Genomic DNA, 12248 nt, shown 5'->3' on the forward strand with positions numbered 1-12248 from the left:
GCAATGCTATAGACTCAGCTACCTATTTCCCATATTCTTACTAATTCTGTATTCCCTTAGAGTTCTCACAAACAAAATCAGCAAGTAGGGTATATTTCGCCTGAAAGAATCGATTGAAGATGCTTGTAAGCCAAATAAAATAATCTGATAAGCTTTCATAATTTTGAAAGGATTTGAGGTCAATAAACACTAAAATAGCAGTCTTTAGTTCAATGGCTCTGTTACTGATGTCATATTTATGTCACTCAAGGGATATTGTAGAGTAGAGACACGTTACGAGTATGTGTGTGTTGACGAATAATGCTCCCTAATGAAATTTTAAATTAGACTCAAAATGTCCGTATTTTGGTCTTATTTGAATTTCAGTCGTCACTATGTACTATAGAAAGATCAGCATAGGGTAATTCCAATTTATCCTCTCTCCCCATATTCAGTCATGTTCACAGAATCAGTTTGAGTGTCTTGTTGATGAAACTTTCTTATTTGCTTTCTTAGCTTAGAAATCTTGGAAATATCGCAATTTCGTCTATTAAGTTTCATCGATCTTTAAAAGGTACACGGCATGGTGCCAATAGAACAGCTATTCAAAACACTACAGAAGCACAGTATAAATGGGGCATTATATCAAGCAATACGTAGAAGACAATGAAAATAGTCAGTAACATTGAACACATCAACGGTGTCCTGAAGAGAGAACGTTTAGAACAAGTAAAATGTTTCAGCTACGTTGGCACACTTTTCAGTGAAGATTAATGCAGGAAAATACCCAGCATCCCCGCCGAAAATCACTGTCAGGGACAGGAGGGAGTTGAAACTACTGGATTCTACAAAAGGAACTCTATTTAGTGGGTTTCCACAGAAGCGCAGTGACATACAATTCGAACACGACCAAGATCAAGACAGCTTCTGTCTGGTACAAAGAACATGTGAAATGGACAGGGGAATGCGGTTTCCTCAAGCATCAATCAAGGTTCACCTGTTTCCAGTCTGATGGCAAGGTGTGGCTCTGAACGCAGCATGCTGAACGCTTGTTAGCACGGTGTGTTGTACCTACACAAACAAACACACACAAAAAAAAAAAACACACTGAGCTATGTTCCAGTTGGCCTCTTCGATGAAGGTTAATGGAACAAAATGTTGAAACTGCATTAATGGTGTTGGCAATGTAATGGATATCCAATTCAGAATGCATAACCTGAACTAGGCAATAGATGGATTATTACAATTCCACTCGCTTTTTTTCTTTGATTAATAAGTTACAAGTGAATAGATGTGATAATTAACGAGGTAATAATTAACCTATAGAACAAGATGCACATGAAAGTAAGTACAGTAGCTAGATGAGTGAAATGATATGCACATGACAGGAAATTGTTCGAAGGATGGTTTATGAATACTCCAAGTTTTGCCATACTTTTCTCAGTCATGTATATCGTGTTACAAGATCGATTATGAATAATCGAAACCACTCCGTAATTCACTCCGTAACATAGTTATTTAACACTTAATAAACACTACGACAGTATTCAGTAAGGTGATCTCCATCGTCTGCTATGAGTCTCAACTGCGAATATTCTCTGACACGTTGTTTGCATAGCGTGTGGGATAAACCCAGAAATTGATTCCACTCTCTTCGTATAGGATCGGCTGGTTCATATTCGGTTGAAAACCTTTTATAAATTTCTTAGTGGCCTACTAAAAGTTTAATCCACATCTATAATAGATATGTAATACTTATAGAATTGTAATCAGCTCAATAAGGATAAACAAATACAATTCTACAGCTTAGAAAAAATCACCAAGCAGATAATGTTGGATACGATCAGTCTATGATGAGATTATTATATCGTGATAATGAATAATGCATGCGTGATAATGAATAAGAACAATAAGCCATCTTTGTCACGCGAAACGTGTAACCATAGATACTAGTTTGGTTTACAACGTTTTTTATGTTCCTTTTAATTTGCATTTACTTTCATATCTCCGTAATACCTTGAAAAAGCCAGACAGTTTGCTGGCGAAACTGGTAGGATTTAATAAATGTTTATTTGTAAAATACTGGTCTGTATTAATAAAAGTGTATTTCTATCTATAAAAACGACCAAAATGTATACCTTGAAAATTAGGAATAGTTAATTAACTTTGATTAGTCAGATGAAATTAAATACCCTGCTTAGAATCACACTGTGTGTGTGATATGCATAGTTATAGCAAAATGTGCGTGTATATCTATAGTACGGAATCATACCCAGTGGTCAAAACTGACAGCTATTATACACTAATTAAATGTAATTGCTAGTAACAAACAACTAACCACTCGTGATAGGTATTTTTCTAGTGCATCAGGATGTTGTGTCTTCTTTCGAGATTAGGTCTTTTTGGTGAAACTACTTTGTATCTTCGTTCAGTAACTGCTGGCATAAAACAGTACAAAGCTTTTTTGTTTTGTTTTACTAAGTTTTAAGCCGGTTAGCCTTCTGCCCAAGAATGGTTGTAAACGAATAGTATATTAGTGCGATTGCTAGGGTGATGATTTTCTGTATTTTTATTTTACCCTATTAATTCATCCTCCATTTAAGTATACAGACATCAGTTTGAAGGAAGAGTTCGATATCCCATCATGTTGATTGCAGAGCAGTAGGTCATGCAAACTGTCAAGTAGGCCTGCGGTTTCTTGTATGTAGAGAAGAGTGGATGAGGGGGAAATATTAAATAAATCACAATTATGACCGCTAACAGCTGATCAACGTGAGAGGTAGAAAGATAAGGATGAACAGGATCGTAAAATTAAAAGATTGTGTGTGTGTGTGTGTGTGTGTGTGTGTGTGTGTGTGTGTGTGTGTGTGTGTGTGTGTGTGTGTGTGGGGCGCAACCGTTCCATCATAACTTTTCTGTACGACCCGGGAATGAGAGGATGTATATTAAAACGTATTTACATTAAATATTAAATATCACTTCCATATTTATATTTTAATATAAATATGGAAGTGATATTCCCTTTATATCGATTTTTCAGCCCGTAAATTAGATGTGACAATATACTGTATATGGGTAGTTGTTTTTCAACTGCTAAACTATACAGGCACAAACTTACGTGCGTCACTCGCTATCATGAAAGAACAAAATTAATGAAATACTCACCAAAAAAACTGTCAATTGAAAATAAATTATACTGCATATAATACTTTAGCAACATTTGCAATCATAAAATTAAAATTAAAATATATAAAAAATTATTAAAAATATAAACATAAAGATAAATTTTTACTTTTTATATACTCAGATCTTATATTGTCTTTATTTTAACGACTTGCTCTTATCTTGAAAGAAAGAATATATTTACTTGATTTTTTTGAAAGCTAGAATCCTATGTTTCAAAAGACATCTCCTATTCAAGATGTCTTTTGAAAAATATCTCGCGCAGATGTCCTCTTTTCTTCTTTCCTCATTTTGCATATCTGAATATCAGAGCATTCCACACGTCGTCTCATAAGTCTCGAAACGATGTATCGTATCATCATCATGTACTCTGGTGGGGTTTACAAGATAATATGATAGTACCATTCCAGTTTTAATTCCTATGCCTTAACTGACTGTTTCCTTATCCGAATTTATCACTACAAAATAAATAAATAATAATTAAATACTTCTTTAATAGTTGTGATTCTGCAGTTTATTTTTTTAAAGAATACTGCAGGTTATGAATGGAAGCACGCATGCGAGTTTACAATATTGAAATTAAACCATCAATGAATTAAATTGAATTAAAAACCAAGCTTTAAAACAACTCATGTATTTCTCTAGCATATTCTCAATAGACTGTGAAAACGATACCCTAATATCACATTAACTCCAATTTTCTTAAGATTTTTCCTCCGTAGTTCAGTCAGTACATATAAAGCCATTTGGTAGGAAAGACCTGGATTCGATTCCCGTCCATGACGCGAAGAACCTTTATCTGGTCGCTAGTGAGTTAACCGGTCTGACGGAAGTGGAATGTTTTTTTATCCCTCAAAACAGGCAAACCGGCCCCGTGTACACACATGGCTTGCATATTTATGGTTTCCAGTTGCCTTCCTTGCCATAAATACTTATGCCAAGGAAGACAACAGGAAACCACACTGCTTTGCATCTTACCAGTTGCAACCCTCTCAAAGAGAGGAGAACCTGAGGATTTTGGATTAGGTTTGATTTGCAAACCACACTGCTTTGTATCTTATCAGTTGCAACCCTCTCAAAGAGAGGAGAACCTGAGGATTTTGGATTAGGTTTGTTTTGCAGCTTTCTCCATATGGATGGACAGTATACGAGTATATAGGTCAAAAATCATATTAACAATATAAAAGCGTTTTACATAAATCATCTATAACTAATATTAGAACTATTTTCTTAGCATATATTTTGAACGTTTTTAAAACTCTTTGAATTGTAAAATTTCCAAAATCTGTTGCCAAAGAACGTAACTCTCTCACATGATGATGATGAACAGCCTAATTTTCTACCCACTGTAGAGTGAATGCCTCTCCCATTGCGGGAGGTTTCAGTCTACTGCTCCCATGGTGACCCAGTCCATATTGGGAAGTGTATCTCTACTGGGGTGAAGGAATATATGAAGGTGGAAGAGAATCACAAACATCCATGCCTAAGCGGGATTCGAACCCGCAGCCTATTGGCTGGAGAGCGGATACGCTAACCACCCGGCCAACAAGGCCAGCGCTCTCTCACATACTGGAGTTCATTAATTTATGGTTATATTGGAAAAATTGAAATAATTTTCTTGCCTTATAAATAACATTATAATAACATTAATTAAATTAAGGGGATATTAAATTCCACATTGTTCCAAACCGAATAAAAAACTCAAAGATCGGAACCAAAGAGTTTCATGACGAATATAGTATTGTAACTATATATAAGTATCGGCGACTACTACCTTTTTCCCACTTTTGCTACGAGTTGCCCTAGTTTGTACTACATACTTTGAACTACGTGCTTTAGCTTACGCTAGTAGTCGCCGATGTATATAGTTACTATACTACAATCGGCATGAAACTCTTTGATTCCGATCTTTGAGTTTCTTATTCGGTTTTGAAACAATGCGGGATTTAATATCCCCTTAATTTAAATAATGTTTACATCGCCGAAATGAAGCCTATTGGCTCTTTATTTTAAAAATATTATAATAACAATTCCCACCTACATTTTACTGTATACGAAATAAATTACTCGTCTTTCTTCTACGACGTTATAGAAAGATTTATCGCAGACTCAAGCGAGTGGCGCTGCACGTCGTTTCAGTATACCGATTTTTTTAACATTGCACATCGGAAAAACAGGAAGTTAGCAAATGAATCTCACTGTATTGGTATTAGAATATGACTTAAATGGCGCATGCTCTCAAAACAACTTTAGCTTTGTAGAGATTAGGAAATACGTAATATGTAGAGGCTTATTACAGACTAACATAATAAATGATTTCCTTTTATTTAGTGGTGTACTTAGTATTTGCTTATGAAATAGCATATTAGTATCGAGTATGCATTCCTATTTTAACTGGGTATTAAAGTTAGAAACCGTTCATGATTTTTGAAAAGGCCAAAAAGTCAGCTGTTGTGTTTTAAGAACTGTAATATATAATTAGCGAATAGTAATAATTCGTTAATATAATAGTCGGTGGGTGATATCACCAGCATAGATATGCACTAATTTTAAATGAGTAACAATTTTAACTCCCAGTCAAATTTTAAGACAATTTCTAGGAATAAATGTTTCCGTAATATGCATTTCATACAGTTTGAAAAACGTACTCTAAAATCTTGAGTTCTTTAAATTCTTAGTTTTTTTAGTTTGTTTTTTCGTATATTACTTATGTTTGTTTCTGCCTATCTGATAACTGTTTCTAAGCTCAAATTCTTACACACCTCTTAATTACAACCACCTCAGCCTGTTGTCCTTATCTCACTAGTATCTTATCCTTACCTTCAACGTACACAGGGGTATGCCAAAGTCTTTATTTAATATAATTTCATTTATTCAACATCTCTGTAACGTAGTTGCATATTTTTGTTTAAAGAAAAGGGGTGGTCCATTACAAAAATAGCATTTTTTCTTTGGTTAATATAATATAAATTTTATGCCTCTCAAGTAATATTTCTTTGCAGACGTTTTGCATAATGATGATGATGATAATAATAATAAACTAACGCCTTTTGTTCTCTTATAGGGGGGGGCGAGGCCTTTCTAAACCTATCTACCTTAGGAGACTGAGTGGGCAGGTTAATCTCCACACTGAATCACACTAAATATGACTTCTTTCATTTCGGCATCGAAATGTCTTTACATTTATAAAAATTAGAAAATATTGAACATGTACAGGCTGTTTATCGCCGCATTCTCTTTACACTTAACATCAAATGGTATGATACCAAAAATTGTATCAAAAAATAATGGTAAGAAGAAAAAACATTGTTTTAGATAGCATCAATTATAAAAGACAGAAAGTATCTTTTGAGGGAGTATGTCGAGAGTAATGAGGAAGATGTTGGACTAAACAAAAAAAAAAAGAGCGAGTAGGTGAAGACTCTTAATCTACTGCCACGTGATTGAGGCGAATTGAGGAACAGTAGTGCATTGATAACAAACTAATCAATACGCAGGTTGTCCAGAAGGAATGATGATGCAAGATTTGTGCATCTATAGTCTAAGTTGACGCAAAGAAGGATTGGAATAATATTGCTTTTTTTTTACAGGATTAATACATTTAATAATGAGCTATATATATATACAATTTTCATTTAATATATTTAAGCGCTGCAACTACTGCAGTAGTTGTAGTAGTTGCAACTACACACACACACACACACACACACACACACACACACACACACACACACACACACACACACACACACACACACACACACACACACACACACACACACACACACACACACAAAACATTGATGCGTCGCTGAACTGGAAGCCTGAGCGAATATATTGTGTTTCATTAAGTTTGTATGGTATTTTGGGTGCGTGTTTCTTGTTCGTAGTATGTCCTTAGAGCTCTTGTCAGGCTATTGTAGTTTATAAGGTTTCTGTATTCAAAAGGTAATTTATTTAACATGCCTGGGATGTAGAAGGTTCGTGAGGCCTTTCCCTAGTGATTATTGTATTTATATGTGATATAATTACTTGTCTGAAGTCTTGTTACACGGCATGTATTTCTGACTGTCCTGGAGTTGGAATCGAAGTAATGTTTTAGCAAAGCTGCATAGTGACATAAATGTTTTGCTGTCAGTATTTTGTGTTATGACATCGTTATAATATCTGACATCTGACACCGCTGCACATCGTTATAATATTCGAATCGTGTAAACATCACATGAATCATACATCTGTAAAACAGGAAGTTAGCTAATGAATCTCACTGTGTTGGGATTAGAATATAACTTAAATGGCGCATGCTCTCAAAACAACTTTAGCTTTGTAGAGATTAGGAAATACGAAATATGTAGAGGTTTATGACAGACGTAATAAGAGAATCAATTAATTTCCTTTTATTTAGTCGTGTACTTAGTATTTGCTTATGAAATAATATCTTAGTGTGTCCTTGTAGTGGTGTTTGAGAGATTTAGCACAACGATTTAGTATGAAATAGTATATTAGTGTGGAATATGCATTCGTATTTTAACTGGATATTAAAGACGGAAACAGTTAATTTTTGGAAGGGCGGAAAGTTAGCTGTTATGTTAACTTTCCGTTAACATAACGGAAAGTTAACATAACAGCTAACAGCAAACATCCACTATTACTATCCACTAATTATATACTGAGGTATATAATTAGCGGAGATAGTAATAGTGGACGGGCCATATCACTAGCACAGATTTCCTTTGAAATAATTTTAAATGAGTAATAATTTTAACTCTCAGATTTAGGAGTTTTATTTCAAGGATTAAAATTTTCCCTAATATGCCTTTCGTAGATTTTGAAAAAAAACGTATCTAGAATAATATTATATTAATAATTTCCGTTCTTTAAATTCTTAGTTTGTTTAGTTCTTTTTCATCATTAGAGTATTTTGCCATGTTTTTTGCCTATCTGATAAGTATGTCCAAGCTTAAATTCACGGTTCTTCATCTTACACACTTCCTAATTACATAACATCTCAGTCTGATGTCCTTATCTAAGTACTATATATTTTGCTTACCTTCAAAAAACACACGCTTGCCAAAGTGATAACCTCATTCAATATGATCGCATTCATTTACCATCTCTCTAACATGGTTGTTGAATATTGTTTTAAAGAAAAGACAGTCTATTACCAAAAATAGCTTTTTTTTTGTTTAATATAAAATAAACTTATGAAAAACGGATATATAACCATAATTGTAATTTATAGTGCAGTTCAATAAACTTCCATTTTATGCAACTGCGTTTTATATATATATATATATATACAATGAGATACATTTTCTGTACAGTACAAAGATTTAGTACAAAATGCAGAGTACTTAATTCTTTATAAAAGTTAATATACATCATTTGAAAATTAACGAAATATTTATCCACTGTATTTAGAAATGGATTGGAACGAAAGTGCATACAATTCACTGTACAATGCAATAATAGAACACAGATTTCAGTAGTAGTAGTAGTAGTAGTAGTAATAGTAGTAATAATAATAGTAATAATAATAATAATAATAACAATAATAATGGAATGATTATATATTTATATACATACTTTTTTGCGTTTTGTCTTCTGTGTTTTTTTTCGACCTTTTTCCATAGATTCTGTATTTAATGCCGGTGTAGCTCAGTGGAAGTGTCGATTGCGTCCTCTGCGCTTGATTGCTCGAAGTTAGACTTAAATTCAAGTCTATTCCTTGACTGGAAGAACTTTTTCTAAGCCTTTCTTCGACCTGTTCCCGAGTTAGTCGATCTCTGCACAAGCAAGCAGGTTTTTCCTCCCGGAAACTCAGGTTTTTTGTCTCTAAACTCAAGAAAATCGACCGTAGTACCCACATTATTTCAGACAATAACATATCTTGTTAGGGTTAGGTACCAAGCGATGGCAACAATCTCTGATTGGCTACCGATGGAGATTGAACTGCCCATTCAGTCTCCAAATGCTAGATAGGGTATAAAGGCCTCGCCTATTCCCAATAAAGGAATAAAAGGCGTTAGCTTATTTTTTTTTTGATTCTATATTTAATGCGGATATTGTACTTCTCTACAAAAATTCAGTAAAAGTTATGGAGTACATTCTTTTTGATATATTAGTTCGTTTGTTTGTTTGGGTGAGTGGGTGGGTGGCTATTCTGCTTTCGTCCTCAAAGTTTCTGCAGAGCTTATCTGAGGAAGATAATAAATGGTGGTGGTTTCATGGTTTTTTTGTTTCAACTCCATTGCGAGCCAAGTGTAGATTTAACTGCTTACATGTATGTGCTTGGAAACGTACGTTATTTTTTTTTACCCGGCTAACGTGTAAATGTGAGTACACGCTCCCATGGAGTACCTCTGAGAGTTGCCAACTGATGCTCCACCTTGCCTCAGTCTTGAAGATATTTTCAGGCAACACTTTGTTTGCTCACACTTGGATAAAGGATTAAACTAAATTTATTATAATCTAACCACGTGCAAAAGAATATAAACAACTCAAATTATGTGATATATTATACATTTTTAATTTATTTCTTTATTAATTAAAATATAAAATTTATAAAACTTTCAATTGTAGTTATTATATTTATAACATATACAGGGTATTTTGAATCACTCTGTAATGGTTCAAAATTCCACATATACAGACTTTGAGGGAAGGCAGAGAACATCAAAATCAACCATATTCATATAGGAAAGCATGACCGGAAATGCCACCGGAAGGTACTAACAGCGACACAAAAAATACAGAAATAACACAAGGCAGTAAATAGTGTAAAAAACTTTATTAAGCGTAACTTAACAGTTCAATAGCAGTTGGATACATAACATGGTTTCACATCAGGTGCTCAAAGTTACGACCCTTAGCAGTGATGCATGCCTGACACCGACGAGACACTGATTGCCGTACATTTTCGAAAATACCTGGAGTTTTCCGGATAGTAGCAGCGGAGATGGCGATTCTTGCCACGAGGTCCATGTTAGAGGCAACAGGCGTTTCGTACACCATGGCTTTAAGGATCCCCCACAGAAAGAAATCAATGCTCGATAAATCAGGTGAGTATGGGGGTTATGCGACAGGTCCACCAGGTCCAATCTATCGAGCCCCAAAGGACCTGTCCAAATACTGACGCACAGAAATGCCAAAATGGGATGGAGCCCCGTCTTGATGGAACCACATCTGCCGATGCACAGTCATTGGAACATTGTTCAGTAAATCCGGCAGAACTTCTTCCAGAAGGGTCCGATACTTCTGGAAGTCCAGTTGGGGTGGTAACATATATGGGCCGACTAAACAGTCAGCGACGATAACTGTCCATACATTAATGGCGAAGCGTTGTTGTGCAACATGTGATCGCACAGCGTGTGGGTTCTCATGGACTCACACATGATCATTGTGGTAATTGAAGATCCCTTCCTTGGAAAATCTGGGTCTACGGCACTTTTCTGCAGAAACCACTGCGCGAATTCCACATGTCAAGGATAATCTTCTGCCATCAGTAACTGGACCAGTTGCAGATGAAATGGATGTAAGGACTCAGAGTGCAAAACGCGCAATACACTGGATCGAGATACTCGTATAGCAGAGGCATCAGCAAGTGTGCTTGTCTCTGAATTATTGTCCATCTCATGCAACACCTCCTCTACCATGGCGGGATTTCGTGTCGATCATGGCCGCCCACTATCATGCCTGAGATCCTTGAATGATCCATAGTCACAAAATTTCTGATGCAAATGCGCAAACATTTGGTGATTCGGTACACGTCTGTTTGGGTTCTTTTCGCAAGGTACCCAAACATTCGTACAGCGGCTCGTCCATTACCGTCAGCTAACCCATAAACAAGGTGCATGTCTGCCATCTCAGCGTTCGTAAAACGCGCATGGTCTTCGTACGACGTCGAAAGCTTGAATGAGGAAACCCCAATTGCTCACCTGGAGCGCTGGCGAACACCACACATATTACTTTCGGGTGGTGTTTCTGGTCATGCTTTCCTATGTGAATATAGTTGATTTAGATGTTCTCCACCTCCCCTAAAAGTTTTTATGTGGAATTTTGAACCACCCTGTATATTGAATAGGGAGACAATAGGCAATACTATTTTTTATTCATTTGAATGCAGCATCGTACTGCTATAGAAGGCAATCAAAGAATTAAAATCCTTTATTTTTTTTCTTCCCAAACTGTCTTGTCTAATAGGGTTCCTTCCTCGTAATAACAAGTCCGATTTGTCACAATAATATCCTGGACTCACTTCAAAAGTTTTGAATATTATTGTATGAATAATACACGGAAGCAACACAGAGCACCTAGAGAACATTCCAAACCGCAGAGATTTCTCGGAGCTGCGAAACATTGAAAACCAACACATCCCTTGCATGTTCCTGAAAGAAAGTAATATTTTATTATTATGAATGAATACCAGATCTCTTCGTGTTTATTAGAGTTCTGAAATGGAGACAAGGAAGTACCATATTTTGTTCTCTATAGCAGAATTCGGAGACTATCTGAACTTAGTCTACCAGCAGAATGAACAGGTGGGCTAAGGTTGGATATGAATATGAATATGAACTGGTGTACACCAGTAAGCAAAGATGTATATGTCATATTTATCTAATATCTAGGCAAATATTCATTGAGAGAATGAAACGTGTTCTATAGGTCTAGGAATAACGTACTTGTGTTTATTTCATACCCTATAGACACATGACTAAGTTATGAATATATTAGTTTCGTCGTCCAGTTTTAATATAATATCTATGAATATAGAGATTTCTAGACACAGTATAAAATCAAAACATTAATTATAAAATGCATAGAAAGTTCTATGTTTTATATAAAATCATTAAATAAATAAATAAATGCTCTAAATCTTTTTTTCAGCAAAAGGAGTGCTTTAGCCCTGAGTAACTCTTTGAAGATAGGGTGATAGCCAGTCTCCATACTTCAAGTGTCACTGATAGTGAGTCAAAGCCATCAGTGAATCAAACTTTTCATTGGAGAGAGAGAGAGAGATAAGGAGTGCAGCAGTACAACCCTAACAATCGTATTACTACAACAGTGTAAATTTCATGGACCATGTT

This window comes from Typopeltis vanoorti, unplaced genomic scaffold (assembly GCF_054136105.1).
Source record: "Typopeltis vanoorti isolate ZY-2024b unplaced genomic scaffold, IOZ_Tvanoo_1.0 HiC_scaffold_80, whole genome shotgun sequence".
In the NCBI taxonomy this organism is placed as follows: Eukaryota; Metazoa; Arthropoda; class Arachnida; order Uropygi; family Thelyphonidae; genus Typopeltis; species Typopeltis vanoorti.